Source organism: Marmota marmota, unplaced genomic scaffold (assembly GCF_001458135.2).
Source record: "Marmota marmota marmota unplaced genomic scaffold, marMar, whole genome shotgun sequence".
Lineage (NCBI taxonomy): Eukaryota > Metazoa > Chordata > Mammalia > Rodentia > Sciuridae > Marmota > Marmota marmota.
Genome location: NW_025999853.1, coordinates 24,908,006 through 24,927,988, shown reverse-complemented (window position 1 = coordinate 24,927,988; position 19,983 = coordinate 24,908,006).

Sequence of the window (19,983 nt, the reverse complement as noted above, 5' to 3'; positions counted from 1 at the left end):
CCAATGCTCAGTGGGATGGCCAAAAGAGGTGGGAAACAAGTGGGCTGAGGGGTAAGGGCAGGGTGGAGTAGCAAGGTACACATTAACAACCTTATAGCTCCCTGTAGAGAAGGAAAATTCCTGGGAAGCTTACCTTGGCAACAGGTTGGAGCAGGGCAGGTTCTTGGTAAGATCGCTCAGGGGACAGTCTCCAACTTCACAGACTCACTCAAAATTGGCCTCCTAGATCCGACCTGACTCGATTTACCTATGTATACTGACTGCCTGTCTAATTCTGGCTTCATAAACTGAATAATAATATCTATATACTGATAGGAAATTTTCAATATTAAATCAAACCCTTCTTCATTATGTAATTAATAAAAAGCTCATATTTCTGCGCTAATTCTGGCCTGATTTTACTGCAGGAACTGCTTTGACACAAGTAGATCTGGATTTGATACTCTCCCCTGCCATTTTGTATATCGCTTGACACAACAACTAATCAGCTTATTTTGTCTCTGCAACTGCTCAGATTTAGACTGCAAATTACAGTGTTTTACATCACAGCAACTTTGGCTATTTTTTATTCTAAACACCTTCTATAAAAATACAGGATATATTTCTAAGGAAGTTCCCTGTTCCCCATCATATACACAGAAAATTCACTTTTTGCAGTTGAGAAACGGCTATTGCTGTTGTGCGGTTGCATATGCATGTTTGTATGCCGGCGTATGTCCATGTGCTCACAGGTGCGTTTATGGACAAAGTAAAGCTGATACAAGTATGTACGTGTAGCATGAAAAACAATCATGAGCACCCATCCCATATCACAGCCATCAGGGTTAAAAAATGGAGCATTACCAGTAACTTTACAAGCCCCTCTGTCCTCTGCTAAGTGTACCTCTGTTATACACTTCTCTTCTTTTCCGCACAAATAACCATTATTCTGAATTTTAATTGTAAATATTTAAGGATATTTATATTTATTCATAAATTTACAGGTTTCATAAACAGTATAGATTTTTTTTTAAACCCTCAGGCTGAAGATCTCAAAGAACAACTTCCTTGCTCAAATAAGAAACATTCTATAACAGTGCCCAAAATACACTCTGATATAGAAAATGAAGCATAAAACAGATTTCTTTACTCTCTAAATTCTCAAAATCTTCTATATGCTAAAGATAATTTGAATCAGCAAGAAGGATACATCCTGCAATATGTTTACCAAACATATTTAAATAGAGAAACCCTGTTCACAGAACAACTCTTAGGAAATGTGTTTCAAGAAAACGCGTTTGACAATTAGTACCCTAGGAAGTAGGGTTTTTTCCTTCACTACATACCCTTTCCTTGCCAAACTCTCCTTCATTTCCATCAGTCTGCAGTTTTGCCCGTTCATAATTTCATTCTCACATAGGCATGTGACATAATGTGCCATGATTTCCTTTATTGTGTTTGTGTGGGGATAGTTCTCTCTGGAAGCCCAACTACCTTGATGCTTCTCTCAATTATGCCCCTTAGCAATTTCATCCTTATACTTTCCTTGACTCCTGGACTCACAGCAGAGACTGGGACTATAGTAATAAAATGCCCACTCAATAATTTGATTGCAGTATGTAAAGATCAAACTCAAGCTTTTTCAAGACCCATTATAAAGCAATCTCCTACTGTCAGAGGTTATTATAATTTGAATAAAATATTTGAAAATCATGTTTCAAGCCAAAGCTCTTTATCCTATGGTGACTACCATCATTTTATATATTAAATTATGAATTAAATGCTATATTTTTGACAGAAAGGCCCTGCTCAGTGCCAGTAAAAGTAAATTATGTTTGCAGTAAGTCACCTTTTTTATATCTATTCTAATTTATTTTTTAACACTTGTAGGGCTGAAGGTGTAAAGACATTTGTTATATCTCTCCTTTTGTGTTCTTGTTTTTAGACACAGACCTGAATTTCTTCCAGAATTTCCAGAACCATTGAGCATCTATATACTTTGATGCTTTCCCTCTGGCCTCCATTCTTCTGAGCAAACAGCCTGATATTTCCCCATTCTGTTTTTGCAGCTGCCAGTTGTACAAGGTCAACAGTTCCTCATATGATAAAGTGGCTACTTCTCTCTGAGCTCCCTTGACATGCATTAGTATACATACTCTCCCACTCATAGAATAGCACTGAGAATCAGTACAGTCTACTCTGATAACAGTAAACAAAAATTACATTTTATTTTGCTGGCTAACAAGAACTTTGGCTGGCTTTTTAGATGAGATTTTGAGCCTGGGGCACAAACACACAAATGCTTTTGTGAGAGCTTATACATCAAAATCACTGCTTTGAGTCTAAAACTAATTTCTCAACATTTTCCCAATATGTCTTATAAGCCAACTTAGAGAAAAGCAGTACAGGAGGAATTGTAAAAAGGCATGTCATGAGGCTTTCTTAAAGAATGCGATTTACTTGAATTTTGTCAGAATTCTGTTCAAATAACTCAGCTTCACAAAAGGGTTTCCTAGACCCAGGGGGTGGGGGTGGAGTGGGGAACCTGCTACTTTATGCAGTGAATTCCAATCATGTTCAAACATGACATAAGGATTTAAACCAGAGCATCATATTTTTATCATGATGAAGGAATTTGATTTTAATCTCATAATCTCTCTTTATAAAGTAGCCATAACAAGAAAATTCCTTCATAAAATAAGAAAACAGATTGAGATCTCACTAACTTTAACAATTATTAAGAAATAAAAAGTGATTGTGAAAGGGCTAAGGAATGCATAACAATTGTCTTTCCACAGTTCCTGACATTGCAAAATGGTGATATAAGCTGTAAAAGTGATGATGGTTGTGATGGTGATGGCAATTATTGAAGTTAAATATCTGAGAGATAACAAGATTAATTTAGAGATTGGGTTTGGTAGGGAAGAAGATATAGTATCAGTTTGCTTAATCATATTTCAAGCTCATCAAAATAATAATTCAATTGTTTGAATGCAGATTTCAGTGTATATATACTTTTTAAATAAGTACATATATATATACATACACATATATACATATATACACATGTAAATAATGCAGACACACATACACAAATACATATCATTGCACTGTAGTCCCTGATTTTAGGCTCCTTTTAATTTTTCATGTTACAAAATGAGCTAAGTTAGTAGAACTCATAGTCATCTATACTGCATACTGCATACGATAAAAGGTAAATACAAATAAGTGAAGTTTAGATAATAAAACTTCAGCTTTAGATTTAAACATTGTTCCAGAGAATGAAGCTGTTATTAAATATCAAAAATTAAAGGACCGATTAGAATGAGCAGAAAACCCTTTAATTATAATAAAAGAGCAACATAAAGAAATACAGAAAGTGGGAGAAAAATTGTAATCTAAAAGTTCTGAATAAATGCACTGCAGAGGAGCAAATAAGGCATAGTTTGTATTTATGTAGGTTATTTGTGGAAACTTCCTTACTCCAGCTTTTACTAAGGTATAATTTACAGACAATATAATACAGCTCCCACATGTGCATTTTGATCAGATATAACAAGTGTATTCACCAACATGTCCATCATCACAATCAAGATGAAGATCACCACATTCACATGAGAACATCCCTGTGCCTCACTTGCTATCAACCAAATATGTTACTGTGCTGAAAAAGCCACTGATCTGCTTTATGCAATTAGATATCAATTCTGCCTTTCCTAAAACTTCACATAAACAAGACCATACAATAAATAATTTTGTGCATTGCTTATTTTGCTCAGCGAAATTGTTTTCAGAATTAGTTTTCTGTTGCATGAATCAGTCTGTTTATTGCTGATTAGCATTCCAATAGTTGACTGTGCCACAATTTGCTCATCTATTCACTGATGATAGATATTTGTATGGTTTCCAATCTTTGGTTATGAATGTTGATGTACAATTAGAGGACATATCTGTGCGCTTTACTTATGCAAATAGGCAGTTTTATATCTGGATTCACTATTATATTTACTTGGTCCATTCATCTAGCCTTATTTTAACCAGTAGCCTTGATTACTGCAGCTTTATAGGAAGTCCTAACATCATGCAATGTAAGTCCTCCAACTTTGTTCTTTTTTCAAATTTGTTTTGGCTCTTCTAGGTCTCTGAATATTCTTCTATATTTGTGAAATGATTTACCTACCCACTCTTGTGGGGGAAAAAACGTCTGATAGAATTTTGAATGGAAATACTTTAGATCAATTTGGAGAAAAATGATTTTCTTAGCATTGACTTTCCACCCATTTAATTCTTTCACTTTTTTAATTTTTGTGACTTTTTTTTATACATCTTTAAGTAGATTTACCCCTAAAATGTAATGTTTTTTAATGTTATTGTAAGTGAATCATTTAAATTTATTTTTCCTGTTTCTGATTGCTAGTGTTCAGACATTTAATTAAGTTTTATGTTTTTATCCTACCTCCTTAACAGTGCTGAGAGTTATTTGAGACTTTGAGATTTTTTTTTTATGTATATGTGATCATCTTGTATGGTCATTTATGTGATTTTTACTTATTTTTCTTGCTTTATTATGTTTTCTGGCTTCCAAATAAAATGAAATAGAAACAATAAAATTGAAATTCATGTATTTTTTCCTGGTCTTTATTATATGTATATCATTAAGTCTGATGATAGCTTTTGGTTTCTCATAAAATCTTTGAAAAGCTAGAGTTTTGTTCTATTGCCATTTTGCTGAAGTTTTCACTATGAATGGTGATAACTCTTATAAATTTGTTTTCAGGTCCCTACTGTTGTTTATGCTTTAAAAAAATGTTTTTTAAATTTTAAAACTACTTTATGTTTCTAGGATAAAGTTTTTCTGCTTATAAGTTTCTATTCTTAGCTATAGCTGGGTATATTTTCTAATATATTTGGAGAATTTTTCTTTCTACATTCTTTTAGCATATTGGTCTATAGGGTTTTTAAAACATTTTAATGACTTTATAAAGTTTTAATACCAAGTAATACTGACCCCATAAAGTGAGTTTAGAAATGTTTCTTCTAATATTCTTATTTTATTAACAAGACTGTGTAATATTAAGTGTTTGAGAAACTCCACCAATAAAGCAAACTCAACTTGGATTTTTCCTTCATGAGATGGGCTTTCAATTAAAATTTTAATTTCTTTATTGCCGCAGTCTGGCTGGGCACAAATGCCGCAGTCTGGCTGGGCACACAATCACGAGCCACCACACAGCTTGTAGATTCAAACAGCAACTCTTTATTCCCGAACTCACACCAGCCGTCTACAATCACGTTCTGGGAAAATCCACGTTCTCTGCCCAAATCCACGTTCTCTCCCAAATTCACCTCCACTGGGCTTCTATCTCTCAAAGAATACTGTCTGAATCCCTTGAGAACTCAAGGGGAACTCAGGCAGCAGGATACGCCCTATTCCCAGCAGGAATAATCTTAAACCTTAAACCTGGAACCTAAACCGGGAACGCCCTAATCCGCCTTGGTCCTTGAGCAAGGTCACCTACATTCAATGTCACTGCAACATGGGGTACGCTGGCAAGGAAATTGTCATACCTACTTGGCTAATGGCTCCCAGCACTTTATGGCATTAAATTTTTTATTTATTTTTGTTTCAGTATGTTTTTGTATCTTTTATTAAATTTATTGATTTACTCTGAGTTGTGTAACTTATTGTTGTATAAATTACATAACTTATAATATATAAGTACTCTAGCTCCACTCACGCCTTTCAGTTCTCAGACTCAGATACTAAAAGGATTTTTTTAATTGACTAATTTTTTTATCCGTGCTATTTTAGAGCATTAATAAGTATACACGTGATGTCTCTCTGAACCAAGTTGTTCTAGGAAATTTCACAATATGTTCAATAATTCTCCTTGTAAAAAATTTATGTCTAAAAGATATGATCATTGTATGCTCATTTTACCAGTAACATAAATGATCCTTTATGTGAAGAAATATTCGGACTGTTTATTTTGTTAGGCATATAAGAATCATCTGGAAAATCCTGAGAGAAAAGAAAATCTTATTATTATTTCATACTACGCACATCTGAAGGACTTCTACATTCTACTGCTTTGAAGGCAAATTATTGGCACTAGTCCTTTTTTAAAATCTCAAAAAAGAGTTGATTTTTCAAAAAGGAGCTAGTAAGCAGAGTAAAAGAAAAATACAATTTATTTTTAACCACAAATATTTAGTCTTTGAAATCCTGTAATTTCTCATGATTGAAATAAGGAACATTTGTTTTGGGCTTCACAGCTACACAAAAGTCTCAGAAAATGAAATCTCAGATAATCAAAAATCCTAAATTTAATTATTTTTCTTCAAGATTGGCATAATATCTGTTTAGGGATTATTTTGTTACTTCTCTTCTTGTTTAAATCATAATATATTTCCTTATGCTTTTTACAATTTCAGTTCCATGGCAGGGTTAAGAGGATGGAGTTTGTTGTCAAGTACGGAAATCATGATTCAGTAGAGTTTTACATCCTTAGCAATTCAGCAATTCACTCTGTCTCTTTAAGCCTAACTTTTCTCATCTGTATTATGTGCACAAAAACCATGCCTTCTTTTTGACACACACAAGTAAATCAGAACTGTCATAAAATAATACTAAATCAATTTAAGTAATAGCATGATGACAATGTTGAGATTTCCTGTTGGTTCTTCACTGTTTCTTTCTCCTTTTTAGACAAATATGAATCTTTTCCCCAGGCCAAATTCTGTTCAAGGCCTGACTTGATATGATTCAGGACATAAAAATGGTCTTTATATTTTTTTTATAGCATGGTGAAAGATAGGAAGGAAGGAAGAAAGGAAATGTGGCAAATATCTAACGGCATGTAAAACCTAAAATCTTAACTATCTGGCCCTTGAGAAAACAGGTTGTTGGGCCCTTACTGATATGTTAGTAATGTACATTTTTTAATTTTGTATTTAATCAATGTTTAATTGTTCTGACTTCATCTACCTGAGAAAACAAAAAAGAAAATTAAAGAATTCATTAATCACATAATAACCTGAGATTTGATTACCTGATTATCTTAGGTTAAATAAGTGGAACAGAACAGAAAGGAGAAAGCCAAGTTTAGGATCATGTTTTGAAAAATACAGATAACATTTCTGTTTATATAGTAAGCCCTGTTTAATGTCAGTTTTACAGTACTTTAAACTAAATCATGTAAAACATAATAAATAATGGAGTAGTTAAAACAATGAACACAAATATTCTATTCAATTGGACAAAACTAGGAGAAAATTTCTGAAATCCACTTTGTCTATTAAATGATGTGACTGATTTTACAATTAATTGATGAGGTCTAAAGAAGGATCTGTTTCACCTACTTTATATATATTTTTGGAAATAACAAAATATTAAAAAATCAATAAACATAAATTTTACTTAAACTTAGCAAAATTCTAAGGTGGCCCCCATGATTCCCAATAGCTACTGCACACAAATCTCTTCCAGTTACTCAGACTAATACATACACTGCTATCAAGACATTTTTGCAGATGTCATTAAGGTTCCAAATCAGTTGGAATTTTAATATAGCCATTGTCTGCTAAATCTGACCAATGAAACTGAGATCAGAATCAGGAAAACCAGAGATTCTACACAAAGAAAAACTCTGTTTGGTTTCAAAGATGGTTGTGGTCATTTGGCCAGAAATGTGACTGTCCTGTAACAGTGGCTACATCTAACTATGACAAAATGAGAGCTTCAATTGTACAGTCAAAAGGAACTAAGTCCTGCCCCATCCTTGAATGATGTTGGAAGTAGAGTCTTCCCCAGGGCCTCTAGCCTAGAAATCAGCTCATCTAAAAATTTGATTTTAGCCTTTGAGTCCCTGAGCAAAGAACCCAGTCATTCATTTTTATTCTTATTTGCTCTAGTTAGTTATACAAGATAGCAGAATGCATTTTGATTCATTGTACACAAATGGAGAACAACTTTTCATTTCTCTGGTTATACATGATGTAGTCACACCATTCGTGTAAACATACATGTACCTAGAGTAATAATGTCCATCTCATTCTACCATCTTTCCTACCCCCATGCTCTCTCTCCTTCTCATGCTCCCCTTTCCCTTATCCAAATTTCCTCCATTCTTCCCATGCCCTCCACACTCCATTATGGATCAGCATCCACTTTTCAGTGAAAACATTTGGGCTTGGTTTTTTGGGATTGGCTTACTTGACTTAACATATATTATCCAACTCTGTCCACTTATTCGCAAATACCATATTCTCTTTTAATACTGAGTAATATTCCATTGTGTATATATACCATAGTTTCTTTATCCATTCATCAATCGAAGGACATCTAGGTTGGTTCCATAGTTTAGCCATTGTGAATTGAGCTGCTATAAACATTGATGTGGCTGTGTAACTGTAGTGATTTTAAGTCCTTTGGTTATCCACAGAGGAGTGGGATAGCTGGGTCAAATGGTGGTTCCATTCCAATTTTTCTAAGGAATTTCCATATTGCTTTCCAGAGTGGTTGCACCAATTTGCAGTCCCACTAACAATGTAGCAGGAGGCATCACAATAACAGACCTTAAACTATACTACAGAGCTAGAGTAACAAAAGGGTTAGGGTTAGGATATTGACACCAAAATAGACACGTAGACCAATGGTACAGAATAGAAGGCACAAAGACAAATTCATATCAATACAGTTATCTTGTACTAGACAAAGGTGCCAAAAACATACATTGGAGAAAACTGGAAATCCATATACAGCAAAATGAAAGTAAACTACTATCTCTCACCATGCACAAAACTCAACTCAAAATGGATCAAGGACCTAGAAATTAGACCAGAGATCCTGCGCCTAACAGAAGAAAATGTAGGGCCAAATCTTTATCATGTCAGATTAGGTCCTGAGTTTCTTACCCAGACTCCCAAAGTGCAAGAAATAAAATCAAGAATCAATAAATGGGATGGAATCAAACTGAAAAGCTTCTTCTCAGCAAAGGAATCTAGTCATTCTATGCCCATAGTTATAACCTACAAAACTTTGGGAAAATGGATATCATTTTAATCTGCTAAAGTTGAGGTAAACATTATTTAGTAATAGAAAACTAATACAAACTGATATTTTAAAATGTTATATTTCTTATATATGGCATTTTTATTATTTAGATGTCTTTAGGTTTTCCAATTTTATTTACAAGGTACTAGCTCAATAGGGAGAGTAAAATTACCTGAATAAGAGGGATCAGGTTATACTTAAAATGTAGTACAACATTCATACATTTTAGAGTTTCTCAAACAGAGAAATAGTAGAAAACTTATGATTTCATAACTTCTTTATTAAGTTGTCTCTTTTCAATATCACAGTAATGATAGTCGTATATTAAAAGTGCTTAAAAGTTCATGCTTAAAATGAATCAAATTCTTCACAACAGGTATTCGTTTATTTTATAAGATTACGTCATGTCAAATATAATATAGGGTTTTTTCAGAACCTAATGTAGTTTTTTTTAACATTTCTAACACTTCTGGTTTTGAAAGTTTGACTAAGAAACAAGGGATTTTTGAATCACATCCAGTCATGTTTTTTTTTTTTTTAAACCAAGAAGCAGAAAGACAAAATATAATAATCTGTGATACTAACACCAAGTATACTCTGTTCAATACTGTGGTATGTGAATTTTGCTATGGATTCACAAATGTAACTTTTCCCAAAGGCAAATGTGTTAGGAGATTAAAAAATTATTATAGTGATGCTGTAAAAAAGGTTTTTCTGAAGTCATGTCTCCTGAATTCTAAAAAGTATCTTGTCCCATACATTCTGTGGAAACAAAGGTATCAAGTGACAGGAAAATCCTGTGTGTGGAATACACTACACTAAACATTCAGGAAATATTATTTTGAGCTTTATGCAAAGCATTTCATAAGCATTACCTTTTAAATCTTCATGGCCAAGCTATCAAATAAATGCCATCATTATCCTCTATTAGAGATGAGGATATTGGCATTCAGCAAGGTTAAGTAATTTGTCTAAGATTACATGGTAAGTAAACAACTATTTCAGAATTTCAGTCAGACTTACTTTTGTTGCGTACCTACTGCCCAATTCTGACTCTGAGTAAGAGGAACTGGAAACTTCAAGTTGAATGAAGTTACTTCGTAAATGCTGGTGTTTTAAACATTTTATAAAATTTTATATATAACAGGTGTCAATTTTAAATTTGATTTGATGTCTATTTAGAAAAATTTGAAAAGCAACTTCTTGCTTTTTATTATTGAATTTTATTATTGATAATATCAGGTTTCATTTTGATATAATCATGCATACATGGAATATAATTTGCTCTACTTCAGTTTCATAGTTCTCCTTTTCCCTCCCTTTCTCTTTCCCTATCTTCCCTTTTCTCTACATTACTGGTTTATTTGTAGTTTCTTGAAATTATTGCCTTTTAGATACGCATGAAGGTAAAATTCACTATGGTATATTTTACTTATGTACACAGCACAGTTTTGGCAATTTCATTCCACCATTCCTCTCTTTTCTAGTACCTCCTCTCTCCCCCTAAGCATATTATTTTTTAATGATAGAATCTATGTATTTCACTATGCCACTCAGTTTTCCTTTTATTTTCTAATAATTAGATTTTTAAATGGTTGCCACAGAATATATACTTTCATATTCTAATAATTAGATTTTTAAATGGTTGCCAGAGAATATATACTAAGAGTCACAATTCTACAAAATTTGGTGAAACTTAATAAAAGGTCAATGAAAGCTGCATATGCAGTTCTCTATGATGCTCCCTAGAGAGACTCTGTTATGTCATTGTTGGCTACAGGTGTGCACAAATAACATCAAATTGGTCATTCATTAATTGCAATACCAAGCCCTCCAGTTCCTCCCAGGTTTTCTGCTTATTTTATCACCCATTGAGAGTTCTGCTGTGATTTTGCATTTATCTGTTTCTTCTCTGGTTGTATTAGAATTTTCTCTATTCTAGTTTAAAGCTAAGAGATTTTATGCATATACACTTAGAATCATTGTATCTTGCTGGAGGACCATTTTAATGTTCCTTCTTGTCATTTAAAAAAAAAAAGTCTTAACCTAAGTCTCCTTGTTCTGATAGTCTTTAAACTATGCCACCTTTCATTGATTAGGTTGATGCTAATTATATTCTCCTATCCTTTGACATTTTGTGTCCTTATAATTCTTGTAAGCAACATATATGTGTATTTTGTTTAATTCAATCTTAAAATTCTAGATTATAAACAAACTATATAGTTTAAACCCAAAATTTATTATTAAAACAAATTTTCTGTTTATTTTCTATTGGACCTATATGTCATCAATTCCTTTCTGTTGAATAAACAATAAACAGATTACATCTTATCTTTTTAGTACTTATTTCTTTATTCAACAAATAAATACATGTCTTCTTATCTCCTTCCTGCTATATTAAACATCATCTAAAATTTGTTCTTATCTATTTTCCTTTATTTTGTTAATTATCTAGAGATTATAATAGAACCTTTAGATTTATTATAATTGAATACAAAGTTTATCTCCTCCCCCATCAAATATTCTAAAATTTGAACTCTTTAATTACATCATGCCTATCTTTATTTTTATTATTTCTTGTACCTTGACTATACATATATTTTATAAAGCACAGGATTCAAGTATCATTTTGTGTCGGATGCTGCTCTGGACAGAAGCTATGTTCCCACCTTTAAGTCCTGAGTAAAGGAGTACTGAACAGTTATTGTACCCAGCAATACATTGGGCTTTGCCTCTGCTAGGATAAGGAAGGTTTGGCTCCAGGAGTGGGCGTCACCAGATGGGGTTGAATTACACCCACCTTTGTAATTCTACCTCTTTGCCCTTTTGGGGATAGAATATTCCATGGAAACTCCTTTTGTGTGTCCCCTATATAAGAATAAAGAATTCCAGTGGCTCACTCTCTATTCCATGGACCCCTAAGGGGACAGAACTGTCCCCGGATTTTGAAAAGGTACTTCTGTGTGTGTGTGTGTGTGTGCTTTCTTCACTGTTTTCTTAAGGTAAGGGAATAGTCAGATTTTGTGAACCCAGCATAGGTCACCAGCTCATATAGATGGCAATAATTTTGTATAAGAAATATCTGCTTATATTTATCTACATATTTGCCCTTTGGCTGTCCCTCATTTCTTCTTGCAGTTTTATGTTTCTTCTTGAGATTTTATTCCTTTTACCTGAAAAACTCCATTTTATAATATATTTAATATAGTTTATTAGATTATGTTTCTTCTGGTGCATGTATCTTTTAGCTTTTCTTAGCTGCAAATGTGTTTATTTTGTCTTACTAGGGCTTACTCTCAGGTAATGTGCCCTTTTTATCCTTTAGGTGCTTTTTAGAGTTTTCTATTTGTCTTTAGATTATGGTAGTTAATAGCACAACATCATTTGAAAGTGCATATCATGTTGTAAACTGGACTTTTTTCTTTATATGAGTGAGAAAAACTAAAATATATGCAATGTATAATAATATAGTAACAGTTAATTCATATTTTGTCTAATGTAGAATATTAAAATTTATAAAATTTAGGTGTATTAAAGTATTTTAGCATAAGTATATGTTTACAAGTTATATTTAAGGTATTCATTAAATATGTCTAATGTGTGACTAATTTATAATTTCTTTAAATATTTCATAAAGTAGACATAAAATTACTCTCACAAAATATTACTTGGTATATGTTTGCATTATCTTATGGGTACACATATCTTGACAGAAAAATATATATATATATATTGATACACACACACACACACACACACATGCACAGACTTCACACATTTCTTATATGTACTCAGGAAGCTCCTCCAAAGAAAATGAGTAGTAAAAGTTTTATGTTTCCAAGCCACTATTAAACAGTAGCAGGATAAATGATCTTTCTATAGAACCATCTTGTATTGTACAGAGGTTTTTCAATACTTTCCCTTATGCTGAAAGTTTGTTCCAAGACTAATATAGCATTGTCTATTTCTGAACAATTATTGATTAAAAGAGAGTATGCTTTGTAACCTCCATGCTCCTATCACAGTTCCTTGTATACAATAAGAGCTCAAAGAATGACTGTTGAAAAAACAAAAGAAGATATGATTGGATGAATGAATGAATGCCTCTTAATCTGGGTTCTTTAGCTGGGTCCTCTCTCTTAACTTACCTCCAAATTCATTTTTTTAAATCTGGCAACCATACAGTTTACACTAATTAACAGCTCTTTTCATTTGTTATATATTCCCTCCTATGAGGATTTGATGAAGAACAGTTTGTATGAGGTACTGATTGACATATTGTCTGGTCTCTGTATCTTGCCAAAGAATACCAGCTGTGGTAGAGTCAGTGATCACCTTGTTGAGATCAAAGTTACTGAATTCTCTAAGGCCATTTTTTTTTTAAAGACCTGATGTTCTTGACCTAATATGCTTTGTCTGATTCTTTTTTTTTTTTTTAAGAGAAAGAGAGAGAGATAATTTTTTAATATTTATTTTTTAGTTTTTGGCAGACACAACATCTTTGTTTGTATGTGGTGCTGAGGATTGAACCCGGGCCGAATGCATGCCAGGCCAGCGCACTATCCCTTGAGCCACATCCCCAGCCCTGCTTTGTCTGATTCTTGATGTGAGATAATAAAGTGTTTTCTAGATTTATTCACGAAATATTGAAGAAAAGCAGAATGAGTTGCTATTCTCCCATACAAAATGGCTGCAGAAACATGGCCTACAGACACAGGCTGGGGGAGACAGAGGAAGTCAATGAGGCCATGCTCCTCCTTCCCCCCACCTAAGAAGTAGGTAACATCTGACAGCTGTTATAACCAAGTACAAAACAAAACTGTGAGATCAGACTGAGATGCCATTGAGGGAGTACATCAACTAGTAGAAAGAGGGAAAGACAATATAACAAAATCTACAGCAGTCACTGAGGTATTGAAACTTCCCGTGCTTAAGATTGAAGTTCCCAGGAGATTCATTTGGTATGCAGGGTTTTATTACTCTTATTAAACTTTCTGATTTACATAATTTTTTCCAACATTGCAATAAGAAATTGCCAATTCCAGTGCCTTAACCTTTCCTTTCAGTTCAACTATTGCAGTGAATAAGTGATTCTCCTATCATATGTTAGACTATAGTATAAGAAATGTTGACATACTAAAAGAATGCATTAACCCTAATGGGAAAAGGATGCATTAACTTTAATGGAAACTTCAGTGAAAATGAGAATAGGTCTTCTCTCATAAAGAGAGATCCTGAACATCACTACAACAATTGAAATATTAAATGTTGAGAAACTCAGCTATTTTTAAATGTGCAAATTACTAAAGCAATAAGTGAATATGACTACTGAATATTTCTAGCTTAGTTTCGTTGTCCTTTTTTTCATAAAAATATAAAAATACTTCTATAAATTTATATATTTTGCTTAATGGAACAAATCCCCTTATGAGGTGGATTTATGGATAGTTTGCACTACACTAGGCAGAATTGGATTTTCTGGTTGATGTTTTGTTTTGTTTTGTTTCGTTTTGCTTATACCTTCAAATGTGTTCATCTTTTTAAGCCTTTGTCAGGGATTTTGACTGAAAGTAATCTTTAGCACATTTTCAACTAAGAGGTTTTTGTATTTTGAGGAAAAAACAATGGCAATGCACAAAGGATAGTGCTGAGGAACAGAGTAACTCTAACCTGCATAATCCCCATTCCTCAAGCAGTTCCAAACAGATTAGGAGTTTCAGATAATAAGCCCAACAGGAAATGTGTCCTGGAACCCTATTGAGGAGAATTCATTAACACATTAATTTGTGATCAGAAACAATGTATTTAAGATGCTTGTTTATACCCTGTAGACACATTAACAAGTTAATTTGGCATCATATTTAAATGAAGTAGTTTGACCCCATTCACAATCAATTATATTCGCAAAATAAATTTCCATTTTTCACATATTGGCAGCATGTCAGCTTTGAAACAAAACAACTAGAATATTGCTTAAGTCTTTCCTCCGTGGAAGTATTTTACAAAAGTAAGAGTTGTTTTAATCCCAGAACTGAATATTAAATTATCCAAAGTACATGTATGAAGACACAAATTGGTGTCAACATACTTTAGATACAACCAGAGATATGAACAATTGTGCTGTATATGTGTAATAAGAATCGTAATGCATTCTGGTGTCATTTAGTTTTAAAAAATCAATTAAAATTTTTTTAAAAAATAAATAAATAAAATTCTCACTTAAGTATACCTCCTGAGATAGAGTTACTGGGATTTTAGCAATCAGGAATCACACATAATAAATAAACTGAAGCCTGTTTTTAAGTTCACTGTTCAAAGAATTGTAAACATAGATAGCAAGTAAAGGAAATGGATAGTAATTATAGAAAATTATAGTTCAATAAGGTCAAATTTCTCTAATTTTTTCAGCTCAATGTTTTCTTTGTGCATCCTATAACAGCCAATATGTTTTATTTTCCAGACATTAGAATTATTTATTTTCTATGTGTGGTTTCATGGACATTATTGAATGATATACAATAAAATAACCTAAGACCAAATCTGAAATACTGCTCTGCCTTTGGAGGAAGACAGTGTAAGAATGTATACACAATTCTTCAAGATTTTGAAAAACAGAAGCAAAGCAGATTTTTATGATACAAGTAGCTATATCAAATGCCCCCTCTGAAAAATGCACGTGACATGAATTTAACATACCCAATCTTCAAGAACATGCACAGGTATACCTGGGCCCCTCCCTTAAAATGTCCTCCTGGGCATGTCAACATAGAATTGATTTCTATACACATGCCCATTTACCCTATCTTTGCTTCTTAAGGCAGAGAGCAATGGTAGGAGCAGCAGCATAAGACCATGCATAAGACTAAGTGAAATAAACCAGGTACAGAAAGACACCACATGCATTCTCTTACATGTGGAGTCCAAAAATTCAAACACATGGAATTAGAGAATAGAATGATGTTCATGAGAACTTGGGGCATTGAGATGTGAATGGGGAAAAGGATGATGTTAGACGAATGATACAAAATATTCTAGTGATCTGTTGCACAGCATAGTAACTATACTTAATAATAATGTATATTTAAAATTTGCAAGAAGCGCCAGATGCAGTGGTGAATGCCTGTAATTCCAGCAGCTTGGGAGGCTAAGGCAGGAGAATCAAGAGTTCAAAGCCAGCCTCAGCAAAAGCAAGGCACTAAGCAACTCAGTGAGACCCTGTCTCTAAAATACAAAATAATGCTGGGGATGTGGCTCAGTGGCTGAGTGCCCTGAGTGTAATCCCTGGTACAAAAAAAAAAAAAAAAAAATTGCAAGAAGAGTAGATTTTAGATTTTCTCACCACTAAGAAATGATAAAACGTAGGTTATAGGTGTTAATGAGCCTAATTTAATCATTTCACAATATATACAGAGATAATAACACATTGTACCACACAAACACATTTATTACTTCTCAATTAAAATAAAACAAGCAAATTCAAAGAACATGAATAAAAGACAGCTGTCTTGGGAGCTAGAATTATGACAAATGAAAGGATTAAAGACAAAACTTTTAATGATATATTTTATGGTCTCTTTTTCTTTCATGAATTCCCACTCTTCTCTTTTTCTTTTTTCATAAATGATCTCACTTTCCATGGTTTCAGTTATTCAGTCAATTGTGATCCAAAAATGTTAAATGAACTATTCCAGAAATAAAAATATTAAGTTTTAAATTATCAGCCACTTTGAGGGGCATGGTGAAATCTCTCATGAATATGTTCCATCCTCCCTGGACTATAATCCTCCCTTTGACAGTGTATTCATGCTGCAGAAATCACCTGCTTGTTAATCCCTTAATGTCATTCCAGTTATCCCATCAACTGCTGTGGTTTTGCTAACCTTCAAGTATGTCTTATTAGTGGCCTAATGTTAAATCACAATGCCCAGGCATTCACCAGACTTCATCTCATCATATGGCAATTGAATCATGTCATATCTTCACAAGAAAAAGGGTGAGTATCGTACAATAGTGTAGTTACAGAGATCACATTCAAATAACTTCTATTAAATTATATTAGAATTTTTATGAGTCATTATTAGTCTTTTAACATGCCTAATTTATATCTTACAATTTATCGTAGATACATATGTAGAGAAAATAGCATACATAAGATTTGATACTACCTGCAGTTTCAGACATCCCTGAAGGGTCTTGGAAAGTATAAAGGTAGAAAATGGAGGACTATTGTATCTTTAATTCCCTCCACCACTCCCAATATAGAGACCATCTCAAAATGGTCAAAATACATGCCATCTGTTCTATTGTGAATTCATTGCTAAATATTGCTGATGGATGCCTTTGACAGAAATAATGTTTTAAAGATAAATCAATTAGAGAGAGAAAAAAAAAGACTTTTGGAAGAATTCATGCAGCCATGAACAATTGTCTGCTATTTTTCAAAGCCACAGATTTGACTCAAAACAATTCCTAATCAAGCTAATTTCATACTCCATAAGATAATATGTGATGATGTTGAGAGAGAATACATAATCTTCTAATTTAATGTGACTTCCAGTTAGAAAGAACAGGGAACCACTGAATGGAACAAAAAGAATGAATAAAGCAAGTAATGGGGCAGGCAGTAATACTTAATAAGCTATTCACATTTAGAAAAACTAGGTATCATGAAACAGGTGATCTATGCCTAACAGATCTTGATGACCTTATTTTACATAGAAGGAATGTATACATCATAAAGGACTGAAATTCCATTAAGAACTCTCAATGACTTTTGAAGGTCAGACCTTCCTTTCTCCTTAGACATTCACTATCTACTCAGAAAAAAAATGAAGCTTAACAAAGTCATTCCCTACTTGTCCAGGGTATAGCAGATATTTAAACCCCTCCCCAAACTGTTTACATTCTACAAATGCTTAGCACTTTCCTTCACTTCCCAAAGTCATTTCTCATGAACTTCTATACAGCAGTTTCAATTTCTTATTTATTTAGAGAAACATGTTCAACATCCAATTGTACTTCTGTCTTACTAGGAGACAGTCCTTCTGCATACCCCTGTGTTGAGGCCTTGCCTGATGTATTCATCCAGATAACTAGTGAATGTGTAACATGGTGAATGTATCTGACTCAGCTGGTTTCCTGACATTGATGATTATTCCTACCTCACTTTGGATGTCTAATCTGCAAAGTGGTCCTTAACTTGAATTAAGTAATCCAATAACATACAGCCTAATAAAAAATATTAAATGAGCAGAAACATAGCCCAGGAAAGGACATCTGTAATGTAGCTAAAGGCACAGCATGTCTGAAGCTATGGAGAGAGGGAAGTTGTGTAAAAGTAGCGCAACTTAGGCAGCAAATGCACCTGTTTGGCAATTCCTGATTCTGAGGTACAAAATTAAAACCTCAATCTGAAAAACCATCCTTAATTATAAAATTAGCTTATTTTACATAGACTGTACTCTTATTCCTCATCCCTGGAAAAAAAAATGGCCAAAGAAGAGATATGGATATGCTTTTTTTTTTTTTTTTTGCACAGATACTCATAGTAAGAAAATGACATCCCAATCTACTGAAATGCTTTCATATGAGCTATAACTTTATTCAGCAGATAAACTTCTGGGTTATTTCAACAGCTGATTTAGAAATATAATGACAACTATAATGTAAGAAGAAAAGCACACATCTGGTGACATCAAACAGCACCACAAATGTTATATTTAGAATGTGGCTAGTGAGTTCTGACAGCTAAAATACACATTTTGTGAAATAATTTCCATATCCAGAAACAAAAGTAAATACAAGCATTTTTAAAAATTTTGGTCGTTTGCTTTTTAACTAACATTTAAACTTTGGAGGATGTGAGTTTTCCTGTTATTGACGAATACATTGGAATGTCTCAATGCATTTTTGCTGTTTTTGTAATGTAATAAAACATGAAAAACAATAATAACTATTAATCCTTATTGAAGAGTAACAATGTACCAGACATGGTATTCAGTATGTTACATTCATTATATATTGAATCTCAAAATAATCCCATGAGATTATTACTATTTATTGCCTTTGTTTTACCATTTATGACATTATCACTCATGAAAAAGGTATATATTAATAATTTCATGTAAAAAATATTAATTTTTTTTTCTAAGACAGTGACTAAAGATAGGATATTCACGCATTTTTTTAAAAAATCAACAAACATCTAGCTATTGTATGTTACACCACATAGTTTGAAGATTTTACATTAATGGGAATATTTTTAATTATTCAATCCTAAAACACTAATTCAAAATATTTAATTATATAATTTACACCTCAAAGTTTGACATTTTTTTCCAGTGCTATTTCTTATATGTTGCACGATGATTATCAAGAGTTTCTTTCTTTTTTCTTTTTTTTAGCCACCTACAAATCTGTTTTCTTTCTTTTTTTTCACTTTCTACAGTTTTAGAATCTCCTATAATCCTTAGCACAAAAAAATCTGTACAGTTTGATACANTTTACTAAAAAAAAAAAAAAAACACCATTAAAAATGCAATGTAAACCTGAATTGCTCTTTTGAAAATGGCTGAAACCTCTGGCCTCATAGACCCAGTATTTCTGAAGAATTGCTTTTAAGTAAATGCACTCATAAATACATCACAAGGTAATTAAATTGAAGTACTTTGGCTTCACTTTGTGCTTGCAAAGCAACATTTCTTACCTATCCTTCTCCTAATGCAGATTAAAGAAAGAAAACGTCTTATAACTATTCTCTATATTGTGAAACCAAAGATGAGTGGATTTAAAATCGATTTGATATTCCTTAAGGTTTTACATAGTGTCTCTGAAAGTTTCAAACTGATAATTTCCCTATGGGATGTGGTCAAGTCCTGACTTTTTTGCTCTTCCTATTCCAATGAATCTTTACCTTTTTCATTCTTTGCTTCATCCAGCTATAAATCTTC